Source organism: Heterocephalus glaber, unplaced genomic scaffold, assembly GCF_053883595.1.
Source record: "Heterocephalus glaber isolate CG9 unplaced genomic scaffold, H.glaber_assembly_v1.0 deba00001523, whole genome shotgun sequence".
NCBI lineage: Eukaryota > Metazoa > Chordata > Mammalia > Rodentia > Bathyergidae > Heterocephalus > Heterocephalus glaber.
The window spans coordinates 17,688,835-17,710,216 of record NW_028258327.1 but is presented as its reverse complement, the minus strand read 5'-3'; the positions used below and the strand labels follow the sequence as shown (position 1 = coordinate 17,710,216).

Genomic DNA, 21,382 nt, shown 5'->3' with positions numbered 1-21,382 from the left:
GAATTCAAGGCTAGCCTGGACTAAGGGAGACCTTGTCTCAAAAAACTGGGGGAAAAAAAAAAGCTTTTAGAATGAAAAGATGTTTAACTTCAGTAATAAAGGAAATGCAAATTAAGACAAAGAGATACCATGTGTAGAAAAGACTTGATTTCTTGGCTTATAAAGGCTGTTAGCTATGCTGTGCGGTGGTGCATGCCTGTAATCCTAGCATTCAGGAGGCTGAGGCAGGAGGATTACAGGCCATCATGGGCTACATAGTGAGTTCAAGGCCAGCCTGCAGTAAATCATGGTCTCACAAGACAAAAACAAAAACACCAAAAGACTTTGGCTAGTCTACAATTTGGATTTAGGGAAGTTCCTGCAACTCCCAGAACTGATACAGAGTGGCTCACTTTGCCTAAACTAGTCATACAAACAATAAAGTTTATGCTAAACACCTGCTTTCCTTCCAAGAATCTAAAACTTTACTAAGTGCCAGGCAGAGGCAGCCTATACGTCCAGTACCCAATAAAATCCACAGGCAATAAGTCTAATAAACTGCAACTGTTTACAAATAGTCACAACTAATTGCTGAGGGAATTAAGAGCATCATATATGACTCAACTGGGAGCAGAACCTTGGCAATTCAACCTGGTTTCCTCTCGATTTCATTCCATGGGCCTCATTTCCCTTTGCTGACAGTGTTTTGAGTCCTTTCACTATGGTACAATTGTGCAGTGAATTTTGTAAGACCTCTTTAAAGTCAGCAATTCTGGATATGATCTTGAGGTCTCCTGACACAGTGACATAAACAAAGGATCAAAAACTTCAATACTATACTAATTTGACAAAAGTTTCCCAAATCTTTCTCATCATTTTCCACATCCATATAAGTCTAATTTATGTCTAGCCTGTGTTTCACTCTCACATAAAAAATACAAGAGCAATAACACAACCTATACAACCAGGCATGGTGGTACATCCCTGTAATCTCAGCACTCTTGCAAACTGATGCAGGAGGATCACAAATTTGAACCCAGCCTAGACAACATAACAAGACTCTTCTCTCAAAAAATAAAAAGGAGTAGGGATGTAGATCAGTACAAAGGTTCAATCCCCAGCTCCACAAAACAAAAGCAAAAACAAAACCTACTAACCAAAACAATCAAGTGTCCCTAGAACAAAACTCAGTATCTTTCCAGGAATGTCTCCCTGCTTTTGTAACTATCTCATACTGCTTCCCTTACCTACTCCATTCAAATGTACAATATATTCATTATCACCACAACACAAGTTTACATAACCCAAATTAGCTCACGCATTACTGAGAAATAGGGAAATGATGTCAGTGTAGGCAGAAATTATGTTAGCCTATACAGTATTCTTCCCAGGATATTAAAATTTTGCACCATTGGGCTGGGGATGTAGTTGAGCAGTAGAGCACTTGCTTAGCATATTCAAGGCTCTGGGTTCAAGTTTCTAGCCCTTCAAAAAATAATTAAAAATAAAAACTTTGCTCCATTAATCAATACCAGCTAAATGCAGCAGGTGCCCTCCCAACAAGTTTTGCATGTAGTGCACTTAACCTAGATGTTCATCACTCTCCTTTTCCTCTTAACTTAGACTTTCATCTTACAATGACCTAAGCCTACTTTTCCTCAATTTTTGTGTAAAACTGAACAGCAATAAGCCAGATCCATCCAGTCAGCCATATTATTTCTCATAAAATCTTCAACTACCTTTACATATGCAATCTCTAATATCCCTCCTTCCTCTCCATAACTCAATGGTGTCAATCCTTCCTCATTCCTTCCTTAAAAATCAAGCTATCTTTATCCTTTCTTTATTCTTTTTTTTTTTTTGGTACTGGGGATCGAACTTGAGACCTTGCATTTGCAAGGCAGGTGGTGGCCCCACTGAGCTAAATCCCCGGGCCCATCTTGTCTTTATTCTTAAGGAAAAGACCTATACAGCTGTTCCTCAATAACCACAGGGAGCTGAGTTTGTAATCCCACCACTAGGGAGGCTGAGGCAGGAGAATCACAGTGAGTTTGAGGCCAGCCTGAGCTACATAGTGAGTTCAAGGCCAGCCTGAACTACACAGTGAGACCCTGTCTCAAAAAAACAAAAACAAACCAAAAAATAAAAAATAAAAAATAACCACAGGGATTGCTTCCAAAAGCCCCTCCCCTGGAACCCATCTACCAATACCTAAATCTGCAAATGATCATGTAAAATGGCACAGTACTATACATAATCTACCCATACTCTCCCATACTTTAAATCATCTTTATGTTACCTACAATACCAGATGCAGTATAAACGTACACAGTTGTTATATATATTGTTTATGTAATATGGTAATGACAAGAAATAAATCTGTACAGTATAGATTCAACTTTTTTCTTTGGACATTTTCAATCCATGGACATAGAACCTGTGGTTACAGAGGACTGACTAAATTTTCCAGGGTATTAAGAGTCTAACTTTTTTTTTTTTTTTTTGGTACCGGGGATCAAACTCTGGTCCTTGTGCTTGCAAGGCAGGTGGCAGAACCACTGAGCTAAATCCCCGGCCCGAGCCTATTTTTGAAAGTGCGGTACTAGGGAGAACACTGAGCTATATCCCTAGCTCTTTTACTTTTTTTTTTTTTTTTTTGTACTGGGGATCGAACTCTGGACCTTGCGCTTTCAAGGCAGGCGCTGGAACCACTGAGCTAAATCCCCGGCCCCAGCTCTTTTACTTTTTAAGAGACGGTCTCACCAGATTGTTCAGGCTGGCCTTGAACTTGTGATCTTTCTACTTCTGTGATCTTACTCCCAGCCACAACACCCAACTAACATATCTTTTAAGCAAAGTCAGTATTTTAAACTGTTATTGCTCCTGTTTGTGCTCTAGTGATATATGTAGGTGGGTCTTGGGTATTCTACTTGTATCTTCTCCATACACCCTGTTTTAGTAAATTAGTCCATAGAATTAAAAGTTTTTAATAAAGAATACACACACACATCTATCTCAGGAGGCTGAGGGTCTAGCTCAGCATTAGAGTGTGTGTTGAAGCATGCACAAGGGGCACAAAGTACAGACTCAATCCCTCACACCCCCTCCCCCTATAAAAATAAAGTATTAAAGCAGAAATGTCTACACTTGCAATTCCTAAAATATTCCATATACTTCAATGCCACAATATCTTGTTATGCTTATTCTGTTTATTCCTGGAATGCTCATCCCCTTCCCAAACCCATTTAACTTCATTCCCTTATTCTATTAACACACTGAACACGTTATTATTGCATTTAGCAATCTCTAATCCAATCATCTGCTTTCTAAACCAGTTGTTCCTAGACTATAACAGGCAGCAGAAAGAGTTAAAATGCTCTAGCCTTAAAGTTTCTGATTCTGATTCAGGAAGCCTAGGATTATGTTTGAGAATCTATATTTCTGTTGCTTAGAGAACTACTATTTTAGCCCAGTGAGAATGTCCTACAATGATAAAAGCATTTTGTCTGTTCTCTGATATGGTAGCTACAACACCACATGCACAAAATACGTGTGATGAGACTGCATGCGTTAGTTTCTTATTGCTACTCTAACAGATTACCACCAACAGTAGATTAAACAACACAAAAACTGTTAGCTTACAATTCTGGAGGTAAGAAGTTTCACTTGTCTAAAATCAGGATGCCACCAGGACTGCAATCTTTCTGAGGGTCGTATGGGAGAATCTGCTCTTCATGTTTTCCAGCTTCTAGAAGCTGCCTACATTCCTTGGCTGATGGTTCCTTCATCTACCTCCAGAGCTAACAATGTATCATCTTCTTTCCCATTCAACTTCTGCTTCCACAGTCCCATTTGCTCTTCTCTCCGCTTCTGTCACCTTATCACTTTGCTAACTTCTGCTCTCCTGTCTCCCTTTTACAAGGACTTATGTGAATATACTGAGAACCACCTGGATAATTCAGGAGACTTTCCTCACTCCAAAACCTTTAACTTTTGGGGGTGTGGTGGCACACATCTATAATCCCAGCACTGTGGGATGCTGAAGCAGGAGGATTACAAGTATGAGTCCAGCCTGAATAATTTAGCAAGAACTTGTCTAGGGATATAGCCTAGTGTGAGGGCTCTGCGTTCAATCCCAATCACCACACACGCGCACACACACCAAACTCTTAACTCAATCACACCTGCAAAAATCTCTTTTGCCATTTAAAGGAGCATATTCACAGGTACCCAGGATTAGGATGTGGGGATCTTTCAGGGCCACTATTAGGCCTGAAGAATTGATTTTAAAATTTTAATTAATTTAAAGTTAAATAGACACATGTGGCTAGAAGATACTTGGATAACACAGACCATGAGCTACCTGAAGGAAGGGATTAAGTTTTATAAATATCTGTATGTCTCATACTTAATATACATTCATAAACATAAATATTCCTACCCAGGCATGGTGGTGCAAACTTGTGATCCCAGCACCTGGGAGGATTGCTGTAAATTTGAGGCCAGCCTGGGCTACATAGTGAGTACAAAGCCAGTCTAAACTACATGGCAAGACCTTGTCTCAAAAACAAAAAAACAAAAAAACCAGAAACCCCATAAATATTCCTAAATAATAATCAAGGAAATCAGCCAAAGAGACTAACAGCCAAAATATGTCTATTCATTCACTGAAGCTCAGTTTACTCTTAAGAGGATGCCAATCACCTCACTCAAAGCCCATATGGGTTCATTTATCACAAAAAACTCACATCTAAAGAATTTCACAGAGGTGTGGTTATTATAATTTCAATGACACATAACTACATCTACTCTTTAGGAACTTACAAAAATGTATTTAATAGTTTCATAAGGTGATAACATGGCTATCAATACAGTGGTACCTTGGTTCAGGAACTTAATTTGCTCCACAATTTTGGAAAAGATGGCCCACATTTGTGTCTGTGCAGGAAAGATGACTGCAGTTGTGTTTTGTCACTTGACGTAGAGTTTGCAAACAAAAACAAAATTTTGCCAAACACTTTTCTTTGCAAATCAAATTATTCACAAACAAAAGCATTATTCGCAAACCTTTTCTTTTCTTTTCTTTTCTTTTTTGGTACTGGGGATCAAACTTGGGACCCTGCGCTTGTGCAGCAGGTGGCAAAACCACTGAGCTAAATCCCTGGCCCTCTCAAACCTTTCTTAAACTGCACAAGCACAAATTATTTCTTTGGGTTAAACTATTGGTAGGTAAAAACCAAAGCGTAAGAGAAAACAGTAAATACTGTCAAAAGTTGGGGTACTAAAGCAGATTTACAGTCTGCCTCCTCATACTACTTGAATTTACAAACTGCTTATACTAAAATACAAACCTGGAATCAGGAGTAAGATGCTAAAGACAATAAATACACCCCTGTAAGTACAAACTCATCAAGTCCCAAACAAAAAGAGATCTTTTAATCAACATCTATCTGTTCACTTCTTGACATCAGTTTCTTGGAGCAGCACTAACATTTCGTAATGTAAGGCTACTGATGCTATCTCTGCAATGTTTTTCCCATTTATCTCCATTCTTGCCATTTCATCATGTTTCACACCTGCACTAGAGCTACCAAATCATTTCCCTATCCCAAATACATGCTATACACAACTACCAGGTTAGTTCTTTTATGGCACTCTTGCTCCTATCATTTCCTGCTCAAAATCTTTCCATTATTTCCCAATACCTAGGAATAAAGTCTAAACTTCTTGATATTTACTGGTACAGGACCTACCTTTCTAGCTCTATTATTCACAATTCCCAAGTTTCCAAAACCACAAAGTCCACATAAATTCAGTTCCTGTTTGCAAACACACTTCCTAACACCATCTTTTCATATCTGGTCCCTATCATATCTATCTACAAGTTTACAACCAAGTCCAGTTGCCAATACCCATAAATTTGAATGTATGACGGAAATATCAGAATATGAATTTTATAAAGGGGATAGGGTAGTAGAGAGCTTGGCTAGCATGCATAAGGCTCTGGGTTTGAACCCCAACACAGGGAAAAAATAATAATCACAGGATACACTATACTACATGATTAAGATACACTCTTGGACTGCCTCCAGTAAGGATTGGATGCCTTAAAAGTTTTTTGGTATTTATTCATTTATGCAGTGCTGGAGATCGAATTCCAGCCTCATACATGGTAGGCAACCAATCTACCACAGCACCTACTGAAGGTTTTTAGGTTTTTTTGGGGGGGTGGGGCAGGATTTTACTACGCAGTTCAGGCTGGCCTTAAACTCACTATGTAGCTCAGGCTGGCCTTGAACTCATGGCAATCCTCCTGCCTCAGCCTCTTGAGTGCTGGGATTATAGGCATGCACCACACCTGGCATGGTTACATTTTTTGTGGAATTCCTGGAGAAATGTCCATCTTGTCCACTAGACTATAAGCTCTATGAAGACAAGAATCATCTCTGTCTTGTTCACTGCTCTATCCCCAGCTCTCAGCACAGGGCCTGGTGGGTTGTTAAGTAATAAAAGAGTATTTGTTGAATTAATGATGTCCTTAGTTTGTTAAAGATGACTGAAATTTCTATCTTTAGCAACAAGGTGGAAGTCACACTATAAGTAGCACTGGAAAAGCAAAGACATGATTAATTATCTGTACAACATTCAGATGAAGATGTGTAACAGAGAGCTGAAATACTATATGGCACAAAAGAGAAGCTATTATGATCTGGGACTCATCAGCATCGTGGTGACAGTTGAGATTACACTCTTGAAATAACAAAGGCCAGTGATTCTCCTGAAAAGAAAGGGAGGAGGAAGAAGAGAGAGTAGGCATGGTATTAGAGTATTTTGGGAAGAACTTTTTTTACACTTACTCACACCTTCCTCCATTTTAAGTTCTTGGTATATAATGAGAGTTAGTACTAATGGGAGTGGTTTACATGTGAAAAACACAGAGGTAAAAATTTTAAAGTTGAGAATCATAATGATTAAAGAGTTGCTGGGCTGGGTGTGTAGCTCAGCGGTAAAGCGTATGTTTAGCATGTGCAAGTCCCTGGGTCCTTTCTCAGTGCGTGCACGCACGCGTGCGCACACACACACAGAGTTGCAACTTACTTAGTCATGTATCTTTTTTTCCTTTTCATTTTTTTCTAGTACTGGGGACTTAACCCAGGGCCTCATGCATGCTAAGCAAACACTCTATCACTGAGGTACATACCCAGCTCTTTTTTAAAAATTTGAGGCGAGGTCTCACTAAGTTGTCCAGGCTGGCCTTGAACTTGCAATCCTCTCGCCTCAGCCTTCCGAGTAGTTGATGTGTGCCTTTGGGCCCAGCTATTCATATAAGTCCAGTGGATTCAAATGTGATAGAAAAGGATCATCTACTGTTTTATGATAGGACAATGTCTTAAAAGGGAGCCTAAAGGAAGTTTTATTTTTAAAATTGAGACAAAGAAGCAAGAATTTTTAGGGAAAAATAGGAAAAAGCTGGGTGAGAGGGATAGCCTGTATTTCTAGGCTTCCAAGATGTGAGGTTCAAATATCAACAAAAGTCACTATATACCGCACATTTATTATGTGCCAGGTACTGACCTCAACACTTTACATACATTATTAACTTACTCCGAATCTAAGTCCTGTAAGGCCTATATTATTCTTTTTTTCCCATTTTACAGATGAAGAAATAGATTTGCCCAAGAAAATTTCCCCAAGGGAGTTGCTAAGTGGCAGAGCTGGGATTACACTCTCTAGGCCTATCTCTAAAGCCAGGTGACAAAAATCAATGATATCCATTTGAGTATAAATATATATTTTGAAGGACACCATCTCTTGATGTAAAACATCAAGAAATGCTAGGAGAAAATAATTCTGGGGAAGGAGATAAGAGAATTCTTGCCCTGCCCTGATGGCCTCAGGAGATGAGAGAAGGGCCTTCAGGAGAGGCGAAAAGGTTGAGGGCTGGAGCTGTCGAGTCCAGGGAAGAGTCGAAAAGTCAGTCAAAGCCAACTTGATTCTGAAGCAGAAATGCTGACATTCTACGAATTCTATGTTCATACCTTACTATGTGTCAGGAATGTCTCTAGGTGTCCTAGAGATCAATATAAATTACTTCGAAAGCAACCAATGTTAATGACCACCTTACACTCGGGGAAAGCCCTTTCTCCAGAAAATTCCACCCGAAGAAATCTTTAGGCTTATGTACCAAAGCGAGCTTTTCCGGGGGGTGGGGTCCTGGACAACGACAGGGTCGCAAGGGCAATCCCTCTTTGGGTGAACACCCAGCCTCCTCCCGGACCGCTCAGGGACCACAGAGGGAAGTGGAGCACGAGCCAAGAAGTGGCAACTGGGGGCGGGGAGAGAGTGGATATCTGCGGCACCCGGACGTCAGGCGCAGCCCTTGCCCCACCGACTTGGCTCCAGGTAGACTCCCTCTGACTCTTTGGCTTCCCAGGCGCGGCCAGCCTTGGTTCGGAACACTGCTGAGCCATGTAGCCTCTTCCCCTGCAGCCCCGCGCGAAGACGGTACCCACAGCAACTTACCCGCCCAGCCCGGGCCAAGATAGCCTAGGATCCTTTCTGGACACTGAGGGCTCTCTGGCGTCTCCACCAATACCAGCGCGTTATCAAGACGCGGAGGCGGTACTAAGCCCCTACGGCCAATCATATCAGACGCAAAGCACGTTGCGGCGCACACAACTAGTTCCCGCCTTTGGAAATGGTGAAAAAAACCCAGTTCGCGCCAAACTCCCGGTAGTCTTCGGTAGAAACTAAGGAAAGGGGCGGCGCGTAATGTGGCGGGGACAACTATGGGGCGGAACTTCACTGCGGAAGGGGTGGGACCTGGGCGGAAGTAGGGTGCGACCTGGCTGAGCGCTTTAATGAAAGGGAAAGTAACCTTTTAGGCTTTGTCAGTCACTTGGTCCTTTTTTTCTATAAATTCTGCCAAGCAACACTGGTTTAGCGGAGTGAGAGATAGAGTTTTTAGAAAGGGGAATTCCTGAATTGCTTCTTAGTACCAGCCAGAACCAGGGGTGGGGAACTAAAAGCCACCTTCCTCGGCTACTTCAACTGCGTCTCCATTTTGGTTTGTTTTTGGTATTTTGAGGCAGGGTCTCGCTATGTAGTTCAGACTGGCTTTGAACTCACAATTTAACCCAGCCTGCCTCAAACTCACTGCGACCCTTCTACCTCACGCCCCCAAGTGCTGGGTGATTTTGAGAGAAGGACTTGCTTATTTGGCCAGGCTGACTGAATTTGCAATCCTGCTTCATCCTCCTGAGTATCTGGGATTCCAGGTTCAAGCTCAGCCCATTGCCCATTTTAGTTATCACGACAGTCATAGTAACTTACTGCATATGTTTAAATTTTCGGAAAGAGCCCCATTTTGGAGACTATGGTCCGGGAGAACACTGGCTTCCTAGATTCCCCCTGCCCAGCTTTGCTTTGGAAGAGGAGTTAATCAGGTGGGCGGTTCATCTTAAGTAGAAGAGCCTGGGAAGGAATATAGAATGTGCAGGGCAGGCACCAGGTGTCCATTGTTGCAAGAGGATAGTGTGGAAGATGAGAGATTGGGGGTGTAGCTCCCGGGTAGAGCTCATACTTTGCGTGCTTGAGGTGCCGGGTTTTAGCCTAGCCCCCCCCCCAAAAAAAACAAACACGCTGGGAGGTGAAGCTGGAGAGGGAGGCAGGGATCAGATCTTTTGTTTAAATTAGTTGATGTGTGCACTACATGATTACATTCATTGTGGGAAGTTGGTACATGTACATAACACATCTTAATTCTGTTCACTTCCCTTTTCTTTCTCCTCCTTACCCCCCTCCCTCCATTTCAAGGTCCCCTTCCAATTTCTAAAATATCTACAGTATCTCCTTGTGTCCCAGTGATATAGGGGGAATAGATGTAACTGCCAAACCTGCTAGAGCTTGGAAATTCGACTCTGTGTTCTCTAAAATGGAAGAATGAATTCTAGGAACAACGGAGATTAAGAATACGAAAAATTTATTGAGAGAAAGATAGCTTCTGTCTAAGAGAGACAGAAGGGGGATCAGAAAATGGGTTGCTCAGGGACCCTGTTTCCAGGGGTTTTTTTATGGAGCAAAACCATGAGGTGAGGCGGGTTCAAGGTGGGACAAAACTATAATCAACTAGTAAGATTACAAGTACAGTTGGTTAGGTAGTATTGATTAAATGGGGACCCAATGGGGAAGTAAGTCACATAGCAAGGATACAACCAATGAGCAAGAGTTTTCGGATTTTTGGTAAGGAATGGGTCAGGGACCTTTCCTAGAAGGGTCTTGGTCCAAGAATATCAATCACTGTTACTGTTTAGAATATCAATCAGTGCTATTCATCCCTAGGGGAAGTACATAGATATAATAGTTACTTTCTTTCTTTTTTTTGGTACGGGGGATGAACTTGGGACCTTGCGCTTGCAAGGCAGGTGGCGGAACCACTGAGCTAAATCCCCAGCCCCTAGCTACTTTATTTTTATAATGCTATCCAGTGATTGTGCCTCAATTGTTTTTCTATGCTGAGGGCCCTGCTATGTCTAATTTCCTTATAATAATTTCTAACTAACTTAGCTATCTGTAATGCTAGTATCTATCTTTTATTTTGTTCTTTATTTATACTTTGGTTTTCTTATATAAGAGGAACCACGCAATATTTAAGCTTGTGTGTCTGATCACTTTCACTTAACATTATGGTCTCAAGAATATCCTTTTTCCTACAAAGGACTCATTTATCCTTCATTATGGCAGAGTAGTACTCCATTGTGTATAAATACATTTTTTTAGCAAAACATTTATTGGTACATTTAAGATACACATAATGATAACATTCATCATAGGGAATTTATACCAGTACATGATATATCTTGTTTCTTCTTTTTTCCCCATCCCCCATTATGTACAAAAGCTTTCTTTCCATTTTCCTTTGACTTTTCTCTTTTTTTCTTGTCCCTTCTTTCCTTTCACTTTCTTCCCTCCCTGTTCCCCTTCTCATTAAACATTTTGTTCTAATTTCCCAATGTCTGTTGTACATTTTAGTTCTTATTTCTGCTTTTGGTTTCTCACACAAGAGAAACAATGCAGTATTTAAATGTGTGTGGGGAAAAAAACGTGTGTGTCTGATTTATTTCACTTAAGAATATGGTCTCAAGGTGCATCCATTTAGCTAGAAATGTCTCAAGTGCATCCTTCTTCATGGAAGAGTAGTATTCCACTGTATAAAAAAACCACATCTTTATCCATTCATCATTTGATAGGCACTTGGACTGTTTCCAAGATTTAACTATTACAAACTGTACCACTATAAACATGGGTGTGCATTTATTGTTGTGGTAGGATGCTTTTAATTCTTTCAGGAAGATACCAAGAAGGGGAAAAGCTGGGTCAAATAGAACTTCTCCACACTGATTTCCACAGTGGTTTCACCAGTCTACGCTCCCACCAACAGTGAAGAAGTGTTCCTTTTTTCCCCACAGCCCCTCCAGCATTTGTTATTGGTTGATTTCTTGATAATAACCATTCTTTCTGGAGTGATGTGGAATCTCAGTGTTGTTTTCATTTGCATCTTTCAAATGACCAGTGATGAACGTTTTTTCATATATTTATTTGCCATTTCTACTCTGAGAAGTGTCTATTCATTTTAGATGCCCATTTTTTATTGGGTCTTTGCATTTGGGGAGTCTAATTTTTTTTTTTAGTTCTTTATATATTCTGGATATTAATCCTTTGAGGAATATGTGGTAAAAGTTTTTTCCCATTCTGTGGATAGTCTCTTCACTCTGTTGGTGATATCTCTTGCTATGCAAAAGCTTTTTAATAAGATGAGATCCCAGTTGTTGATTCTTTGTTATAGTTCCTGTACAACTAAGGTTTTGTTCATAAAGCCTTTGCCTACACCAATGTCTTTGAGAGTTCTGCTTATTTTATCTTCCAGCAGATTAAGTGTTTCTGTTTTAATATTTAGATCTTTGATCCATTTCAACTTTAGGTTACTGGGGTCACCAGTAGCCACCATGTGTCTGCAGGTTTGACCTACCCTTCCCATACCATGAGTCTGGACTTTGGGACAAAGCCACCTGCCAGCTTCCTCTTTTTCGTTGAAGTCTCCCTCTTGGCTCTCCCTCTGGACTTTAATTCTCACTTTGGATCCTTTCTCGGTCCTGCAGACCCACTTTCCTCCTTCTCCTCCTCCTCATGCTTCTATATTCCAGTGGACACCAAAATCCCAGAGAGGTTCTTTTTCTGCTGCTCACCACTCCACCATCTTCCCAGGAGCTAAGTACATTTTCTTTGTCCATTCATCTGTTGATGGACATATAGGCCCCTTCCAAGATTTAGCCATTATGAGTGGGATCAAATCATGAAAGGCCATTTGTGTTAAAGAACTTGGAATTTATCTTAAAATGACTGATGTGTGTGGAGACTATGGAAGACTTTTGTTTGGTTTTTCCATTCCGGGTTTAGAATCCAGTCTCCAGGGCTCTACCACAAAACTATGCCCTTACCCCTAACCTCTTTTCACATATTCAAAGATTTAATTAAATAAGAAAGAAAAAAAGCATGTTAAAATGGAACGTAAATTAAAAAATTGTCCCTAGTGATCTAATGGTTAAGATTCAGCACTCTCTACTGGTATTATCATTTGTTCTAAGAGCTAATTTTTTCCTTAATTTCTTCTGTGATCCATTGATTATTCAAAGTGTACTATGTAATATCAATGTGTTTGCATAATTTCTTTGGCTTCTTTTACCATTGATTTCTAGTTTCATTGCATTATGATCTGATAATAAGCATGATATAATTTTGATTCTTTTGTATTTTGTTAAACATGCTTTATGGCCTCATATGTAATCTATTTTGGAGAAAGTTCCATGTGCTGTTGAGAAAAATGTGTATTCTGTTTTGGTTGAAACACTCTAGATATTTATTAAGTCTATTTGTTTGTAGTTATGGTTCAACTCTGATATTTTTTTGTTGATTTTTTGCTACTTGATCTGTTTGTGATAGTGTTGTATTGAAGTGCCTCACTATAATTGTGTTGGTGTTTATATGTTCTTTTATGTCCAGTAGTGTTTGTTTTATGAAGTTGGGTACACTGATGTTTATATATAAATGTTTATAATTGTAATTTCTTCCTGTTGAATTGTTTCCATAACCAAAATGTAATAACCTTCTTTGCCTATGCTAATAAGTTTTGGTTTGAAGTCCACCATTCCTGATATTAGGATAGCTGTTCTTGCTTTTTTTCTGTGTTCCCATTGCATGGAGTATTGTTTTCCATCCTTTGATCCTTTAATCTGTGAATTTCTTTTTTCAGTAAATGTGTTTTTTGTATACAGCATATCACTGGGTTTTGTTCCTTGATCTATTCTGTTAATTTGTGTCTTTTGATTGGGGCATTGAGACCATTCACATTGGCAGTTGTTACTAAAAGTTATTGACTTATTCCTGTCACTGTATTATTTTTCTGTTGCTGATTTGTTTTTTTCCCATTTCTGCTTAACTGCTCACCCTGCCTGGTGTATTCATTATATGAGACATTTTGGGATTGTTAGCTTTATTGTCTCTTTCTAGGATATCCTTGAGATTTTTTTTGTAGTGCTAGTTTGGTGGTCATGAATGTTTTGAGGTGCTCTTTGTCATGGAAAGACCCAATTTCTTCATCAATTTTGAAAGATAGCTTGCGGGATATATCAGTTTGGTTTGGAAGTTTTCTTTCAGGGGTTAAAATACTTCACTCCAAGCTCTCTTGGCCTTTAAAGTTTGTGTTGAGAAGTCTGCTGCAGTTCTAATGGGTTTGCCTTTATAAGTGATTAATTGCTTTTCTCTAACAGCTTTAAGATTCTGTTCCTATGTTGAACTTTTGGAATTTTGACTATGAGGTATCATGGGGAGGTTCTTTTTTGATTGCGGTTATTTGAGATTCTATATATTTTATTTATCTTTATGTTTAATTGTTTCTCATATTTGGAAAGTTTTCTGCTATTACTTCCGTAAACAGGTTTTTATCCTATTTGTACTGTCTTCTGATTTTTCACTAATACCAGTTAATCTTACCCTTCTTTGCATTCATTTTTAATGTTCTCTTGTTTTAAAGGTATCTCTGAATATGTCATCTCTGACAGCAACCCTGTCTTCTAGTTATGACACTCTGTCCTTACACTGGTTACTTCTGCTACCCATACTTTCAATGGAATTTTTAATCTCTGGATTTCTGTTTGGAACATTTTCATGGACTCTAGTTCTCCACTAACATGGTCATTTATGTTTTGTATAATTTTGTTTATCTCAGCTAGCTTTTTTTTTTTAGCTAGCATTTTATTTGTGTCTTCTGTAAGCTTATTGATCATTTTGTTTATTAAGCTCATAATATGTTTAGTTATATTGTTTTTGAGCTCGCCAAACAACTCACTGATTTTTTGTTTCCCCTTTTATCACTTCACATCATTGTGCTATTTCTTCCTCATCCATGCCCCATGGATTGCTTTTGGGGGATTTTTTGGAGGCATTTTGTTGCCTTGTTTTCTCATGTTTCTTTTCTTTTTTTGTGCTGAGGGTTGAGGATTGATCAAAGGGAAATAATTTTGTTGCTGTATAGAGATATCTTTAGCTAGTGCCTACTTTCCAGTGATATGTTCTGGGCATGGCTCACTCTAAGCCTTTGTTTCTGTCTCAAGATCCTATCACTTCCATTAATTTGTGGAGGAGAGGGTGCCATGAAATTAGCCCAGCACCCAGTTCTGTGGAAGCAACTGTAGTAATGTTGATTATACAAAGACAAACCAGATACTGGCATACATTAAAAACCAATTAATACCAACAACTACACCACCACTTGCAATAGCAAAGAAATCAGCAACAATAAGAGAGTCAAAGACAAACTGAATATTGGTATACCATAAGAATCAATAAAAATTACTACCGTACCACCCTGATATGGTTTATATTTAGATGTGCCCCCCCCCCAAAACCTCATATGCTCATGGTGGGGCTTTTGGGAGGTGGCTGGATCATGGGTGTGTGATAACTGGATTAATCCACTGATTATTGGACTATTGGCTTAGCATAGTTGTGGGTGATGGAATTACTGAAGAGGGAAGCCTTGCCCTGAATGTGGGTGGAGCCAACCAATAGACTTGTAGCCTGGATAGAATTACAAAAGGAAAGAAGATGAAAGCTGTGCTACTTCCTGCCTTGCCATACATTGCTGCTCTTCTTCCATGCCTCTCTGCCTTGCTGCCCTGCTTGGAGCCAGCTGACTGTGGACTGAAACCTCTACAAACTGAGCTAGAATAAACCTTTTCTCTTTGAAGTTGTGAGCGTCAATTATTTTGTCCCAGCAATGAGAAAAGTAATTAAGACATCCTTATTAGTAGAAAAGAAATCTGTAATAATCTAGGCACAAAGACAAACCAAATATATTTATTTTCTTTGAGACAGGGTCTTGCTAAGTGGTTCAGACTGGGCTTGAACTCACTATATAGCCCAAGTTGGCCTTGAACTCACAGCAATCCTCCTGCCTCAGCCTCCCAGATGCTGAGATTACAGGCATGTGGCACCACACCCAGGCTGTTTTTTGGTAAAAGGAATCAAACTCAGGGCCTCACACTTGCCAGGCAAGCACTGTGGTGTGAGCTACATTCCTGGCTGGGGCAAACTAAATATTGATGTACCATAAGAACCAGTAGAAGCTACCGGCTGTACCACCTTAAGAGAAAAGAGAACTACGATAATCTAGAAACAAAGGCCAACCAAATGTTGACATAAAATATATTTCTACTAAATGTAACAAGTGTGCCACCATTAACAATAGAAAAGAATTCAACAATAATAGAATAGTCAACTTAATATATAAAAATTAATAAAGTTTAATAGCAGTATGAATAAAAATGGAGGAGTTGGGTAAGGGAAATAGAAGTAAAATTTGAAAAATGAAGAAAAGGAACAGAAGGAGAAAAAAGTGAGATAAAAGATCCAGTTAAAGAGTAATAGAAAAATTGATAGAATTAGATAAAAGTGACAGAAGAGAACAAACAAGAAAAAGAAGAAAAATGAAAAACAAGGACCAAAAGAAAAGAGAAGAAGAAAAAGAACTCCACCCTCCCCCAAAGACCAACAAAGAAAAAGAGAAATGAATCAAAAAATTTCTCTGTGACCTAGAATAGCAAAAGCAGTTCTGGTCAGCAAAGGCAAGGCAGTTGGCATCACAGTCCCCAACATGAAATTATACTATAAACTACAATGATAAAAACAGCATGATAGGCTGGGGATTTAGCTCAGTGGCAATGCACCTGCCTGGCAAGTGCAAGGTCCTAGTTCGATTCCCGGTAAACACCCCCCCAGAAGAATAAAAACAGCATAGTACTGGGAAAAAAAAACAGACCCAAGGATCAATGTAACAGAAGAAGATTCAGAAACAACTTCAGTCACACTCAGCCACCTTGGCTTTGACAAAGGGGCCAAACACCTTCACTGGAAGAAAGATAGCCTCTTTAATAAATGGTGCTGGAAAAACTGTGTTCCACACACTGAAGATGAAATCTAGACCCATTTCTCTTGCCATGCACTAAACTAAAATCAAAATGATCAAAGATCTAAATATTAAAATAGAAACACTCAATTTCCTGGAAGATAAAATAGATAAAACTTTTGAAGTCATAGGTATACAGAGACTTCATGAACAAAACCCTGATTGCACAGCAAATATTACAAAGAATCCTTGACTGGGATTTCATCATATTAAAAAACTTTCCCTCAGGCCAGGGATTTAGCTCAGTGGTTTCTCTGCCTGCTACGCAAACGCAAGGTCCTGAGTTCGATCCCTGGTACCAAAAACAAAAACAAAAACAAAAACAAAACACTTTCCCACAGCAAAAGAAACCACCAACAGAGCGAAGAGACAATCCACAGAATAGGAAAAAATTTTCACCATCTATTCCTCAGACAAAGGACTAATATCCAGAATATATAAGGAACTCAAAAAAATCAGACTCCTCAAATGTAAAGATCCAGTCCAAAAATGGGCATCTGAAATGAACAGGCACTTCTTAGATGAAGAAGTGCAGACAGGAAATAAATATATAAAAATTGTTCAACATCACTGATCATTCAAGAAATGCAAATTAAAACAACACTGAGATTGTGTCTCAGTCCAGAAAGATAGCTATTATCAAGAAATCAACGAGTAACAAATGCTGGTGAGGCTGTGGTGAAAAAGGAACGCTTCTCCACTGTTGGTGGGAATGTAAATTGGTACAACCACTATGGAAGTCAGTTTTGAGATTCCTCAAAAAACTGAAACTAGAGATTCCATTTGACACAGCTATTCCCTGTCTCAGTATTTTCTTGAAAGATTTAAAATCATCACACCACACTGATATATGCACACCCATGTTTATAGCAGCACAATTTGTAATAGCTAAATCTTGTAAACAGCCTAGATGCCCATTGTTGGATGAATAGATAAAGAAAATGTGGTTTTCATATATAATGGAGTACCGCTCTGCCATAAAGAAGAATAAACTTGAGCCATTTCTAGGTAAATGGATGCACCTTGAGACCATAGTTTTGGGTGAAATAAATTGGACACACATGTTTAAATAGCACATTTCTCCTGTGTGAGAAACCAAAAGTACAAATAAAGACCAAAATGAATGACAGATATTGGGAAGTAGGAAGAAAATGTCCAAATTGGAAAAGGAACAAGGGAGGGGGGAGGAGGAAAGGAAGGAAGAGAAAAAGGAAAAAAGAATACAAGGAAAAAATGGAAACAAAATTTTTGTAAACTTTGGAGAGGAAGAAGGGTTGAAGGAAGGGGAGAGGAATGTGGAAAAAGTGAAGAATCAAGATATATTTCTACAGGCCGGGGATTTAGCTCAGTGGTTCCAGTGCCTGCCTCACAAGCACAAGGTCCCGAGTTCGATCCCCGGTACCAAAAAAGAAAAAAAGAATGTGTTACCCAAAGATGCGGAATTAGACAAAAACCATAGACCTCACTGTTTCAAACTTGTCTGTTTCCCCAGTAGACTCTGAGGTCTTAAGATATATTGCTACCTGGGAGTGGAGCTCAGCTGGTCCCAGCATCCAGAAGGAAGCTCCCTCGCTGCCATCCCAGGCTCCTAGGGCCAAGAAGGTGAGCCGGTCCCAGCTCCTGGAAGGAAGCTCCCCCGCCTCCATCCCAGGCTCCTAGGGCAGTGAAGCTCAGCTGGTCCCAGCACCCAGAAGGAAGCTCCCCCACTGCCATCCCAAGCTCCTAGGGCAGAGAAGGTGAGCCGCGTGGGTGCCAGAAGCACCCCCCCCACCGTGAAAATGAGAAGACACATAAACAAGCCTCAAAAACAGACTTCCAGATCACCTACAGCAACCCCAAAGGGAAACAAGGTGGAACACTCTGATACTCAGCCACCTGGACTCTCTGAACTGGCAACAAAAGAGGATCTGGGAAAAATGAAATCAGAAATAATTACTCGGATAACAGCAAAGATTGTGCTCATGGTGTAAGACATGATTAATAAATCTAGAGAGGACACAGATAAAAAAAATAGAGGATATGAGGAACATGATGGAATCCCAACATAGGAAACAAATGGAATCCATAAAACAGATACAAACAGATTTCCAAGAGATTAAAAACTCCATCGAAAGTCTGTGCAGCAGAATGAACCAATGTGAGGATAGAATTTCACATATAGAAGATAAGATTGCAATTAGTGAGGAGGAAAAGAAAAATTGCTTTAAAACTTTAAGGGAACATGAGAAATTGTTGTGCCCAGATCGCGATGTCCCAAAGACCACCAGGAGACCGTTTCCGATGTAAGCACACGAGGGTCGTTTATTCAAGCTTAAGCAGGGACTCTCAATTGTCACCGACGCAGCGGATCGAGATTGAGAGCCCCGAGCCTCGAAACTAGCAGGGTTTTTATTGAGTATACATCAAGCTTTGGTTGTTAGTAGCCAGGTGATTGGTTAATGCTAAATACATATGAAGTGTAGGGTTTTGATTGGTTAGGCTCGGGGGGGGGTTAAGGGGGTTACGTATAGATTTTTGCAAGGGAGAAGGGGGCAAAGGTTAGGGGTCGACTGTCATAAGCTGATGGTTAGCAGGTCCACTGACTAATGGTCACATCTATCTTTTGTGGGCAGTTAGCCATTAACTGTTTACCTTATAGGTAGTGTGTCCGGAATGTCCTTCCTGAGTACACAGATGGCTGGGTAATAAACTTAGGAATTTTGAGTGGATAAGCACAAATTTGAGAGAACAAAGGAGACAGCTCCAAAATGGAGTCATTCTGAGAGAACAAAGGAGACAGCTCCAAAATGGAGTCACTCTGGCTCCACATTCCCCCCTTCTCAGGGTGCTGTAGAGGGCCAATCATGGGCCTCTGGGGGTTAATTCTGTCAAATCAATAGGTATTGGCTGGTATTGGGACCTGAGTACCATTAACTGAACAGCGTTAATTCGCTTTTTAATGAACGAAACTAGTCTATTAAGTATGCAAGGTCCAAAGGTTAATAGTAGCAACACGATAAGCAAGGGGCCCAACAGGGTAGAAATTAGGGTAGTGAGCCAAGGGGAAGAATTAAACCAAGATTCGAACCAGGTTTGAGATTGTTCTCTTTCTTGTTTACGTTTGGCGATGCCTTCTCTAACTTTAGCCATGGATTCTTTGACTACTCCTGAATGATCTATATAGAAACAGCATTCTTCACCTAGTGCAACACAGAGTCCTCCTTGTTGAAGGAAAATTAAGTCCAGCCCCCTTCGGTTTTGGAGGACTACCTCTGCTAGTGAAGTTAAAGACTCTTGGAGGTGGGAGATGGAGCTTTCTAGCCTTTCAATATCTATATCTATGGCTGTCCTTAAGTCATTATAATATTTATTGTGTATTAGTAGCGATGAAACTCCCGTTCCTGTCCCAGCTAGTCCTAATCCTAAGAGAACGGTCAAAGTAATGGCCGTTACAGGTTCTCGCTTAACTCTGACCTGGGTTTCAGCCAGGCGGCTGGGGATGTCTTTTTCTGAGTGATATAACAACCGGGGGACTAATTGTACAAGTACACAGAAATCTCTTGTTTGTTTTAACACTAGCCCATGTACACAAGGGGTAAGTCCAGAGGAACAGGCCCACCACCCGTCATAAGGGGGAATGAGATATTTAGGCCTAGGTCTAAGGATGGTTTTGTTACAAAGGTGTTGGTGGGAGGCCGGGACACTGCCGACACAAGTTCCTTGCCCAGTTACTGATTGTAGGGTCAGCCTAGCTGTCCCTTTTTGTTGCCATCTACATTGAGTCGGGCTGTCTGACTTAGTGAAATTGTCTAGATAAGCTACTGCTTCATAGTATGGGGGCTTAGTATCATAACATAGCCAGCAGGACTGAGTGAGGTCTGGCCTAGATGCATTTAGGGCTTTAAAGGTGTGAACCATCAGTTCCCAAAGGGGGTCCTGGTCCCGGTTATGATCGACTTTATCAATCTGGGTGATCATTTGAATCAAGGGCGGGGATGTGGAAGCGGAGGTTAAGTCTGATGGCCGTACGGAGGCATTTGGTTTTGGTGACATAGGCGAGCTTTTTGGGGAGGGGGCTTAATAGGTCTGAAAGGGGCTATTGGAGCTAGCGCCAAGTTTGGCCCTATCAATTGGGGAGACCCTATGGTGAGCGGCTCTGCCTTCAGTTTTATAGTGAATAACAACCCGGTATCATAACCATCTTGATATAGACGGAGTCCCCAAGTCTGGCCTGTTTCCCATTTAGTGTACCTTTTACCTGAATCCGTGAATGAAAGTCTGACCGGGTTACAGAGGAACCCGGTACAGGGGCCACTAAGAACTAAGAAATTACCACCCTTTTGATTTGTCTGCAGGCCAGGGGGCCCAGGGACTCTTTTTAAAGAAATAAAATCGTCCTTGACAGGCGGGGCCCAGGAGACGGTGCCCGTGGACTCACATCCCCATTTGGCACAATAGAACTGGTCAGGTCCCCCGCACTTGTTTATCTGAGACTGTGTGCGCCTTTCTCCCGGACAAACATAAAAGGGGGTGCTTTGTAGGATGTTTCTATCAAGAGAATGGCTACACCCAGGGTCAAGTCTAGGAGGGGCCATGGGTACTGGAGCCATGGGCAGGGATGTTCTATTAGTATTACATTGGCCTATGCCTTTTTTACATATTGGCTCTCCTCTAGGCCCGATTTTCCAGTTTCCAGTGTTCCAAGTCCCTGTGGCGAGCGAACACAGGTCAAAGTCTAGGTCTGGCCACCAGGTAAGTGGTGGAGCCACTTCGGATGAACTATTAACAATGTTGCCCGTAGACGTACTAATGATCATCCAGGTTAAATTTAAGGGAGCATATGGGTTTTGTCCTCCTAGTGTCGGTGTCAAAAGTACAGTTACCATAATCACGATCGTCGAC

At 40.6% G+C, this 21,382-nt stretch overlaps 1 protein-coding gene across 6 annotated transcripts in view; it reads right to left on the bottom strand.

Moving 5' to 3' along the window:
• Positions 1–8,661, bottom strand: part of Casp8ap2 (caspase 8 associated protein 2) — a 33,574-nt gene extending 24,913 nt beyond the window's left edge. For 5 of the 6 annotated variants that reach the window (XM_087187984.1, XM_087187981.1, XM_087187986.1 and 2 more), the window contains exon 1: positions 8,503–8,661. The gene's annotated coding sequence lies outside the window, so the exon portion shown is untranslated. The other variant, XM_087187983.1, reaches the window with a different exon arrangement.
• Positions 8,662–21,382: the final 12,721 nt, after the last annotated feature.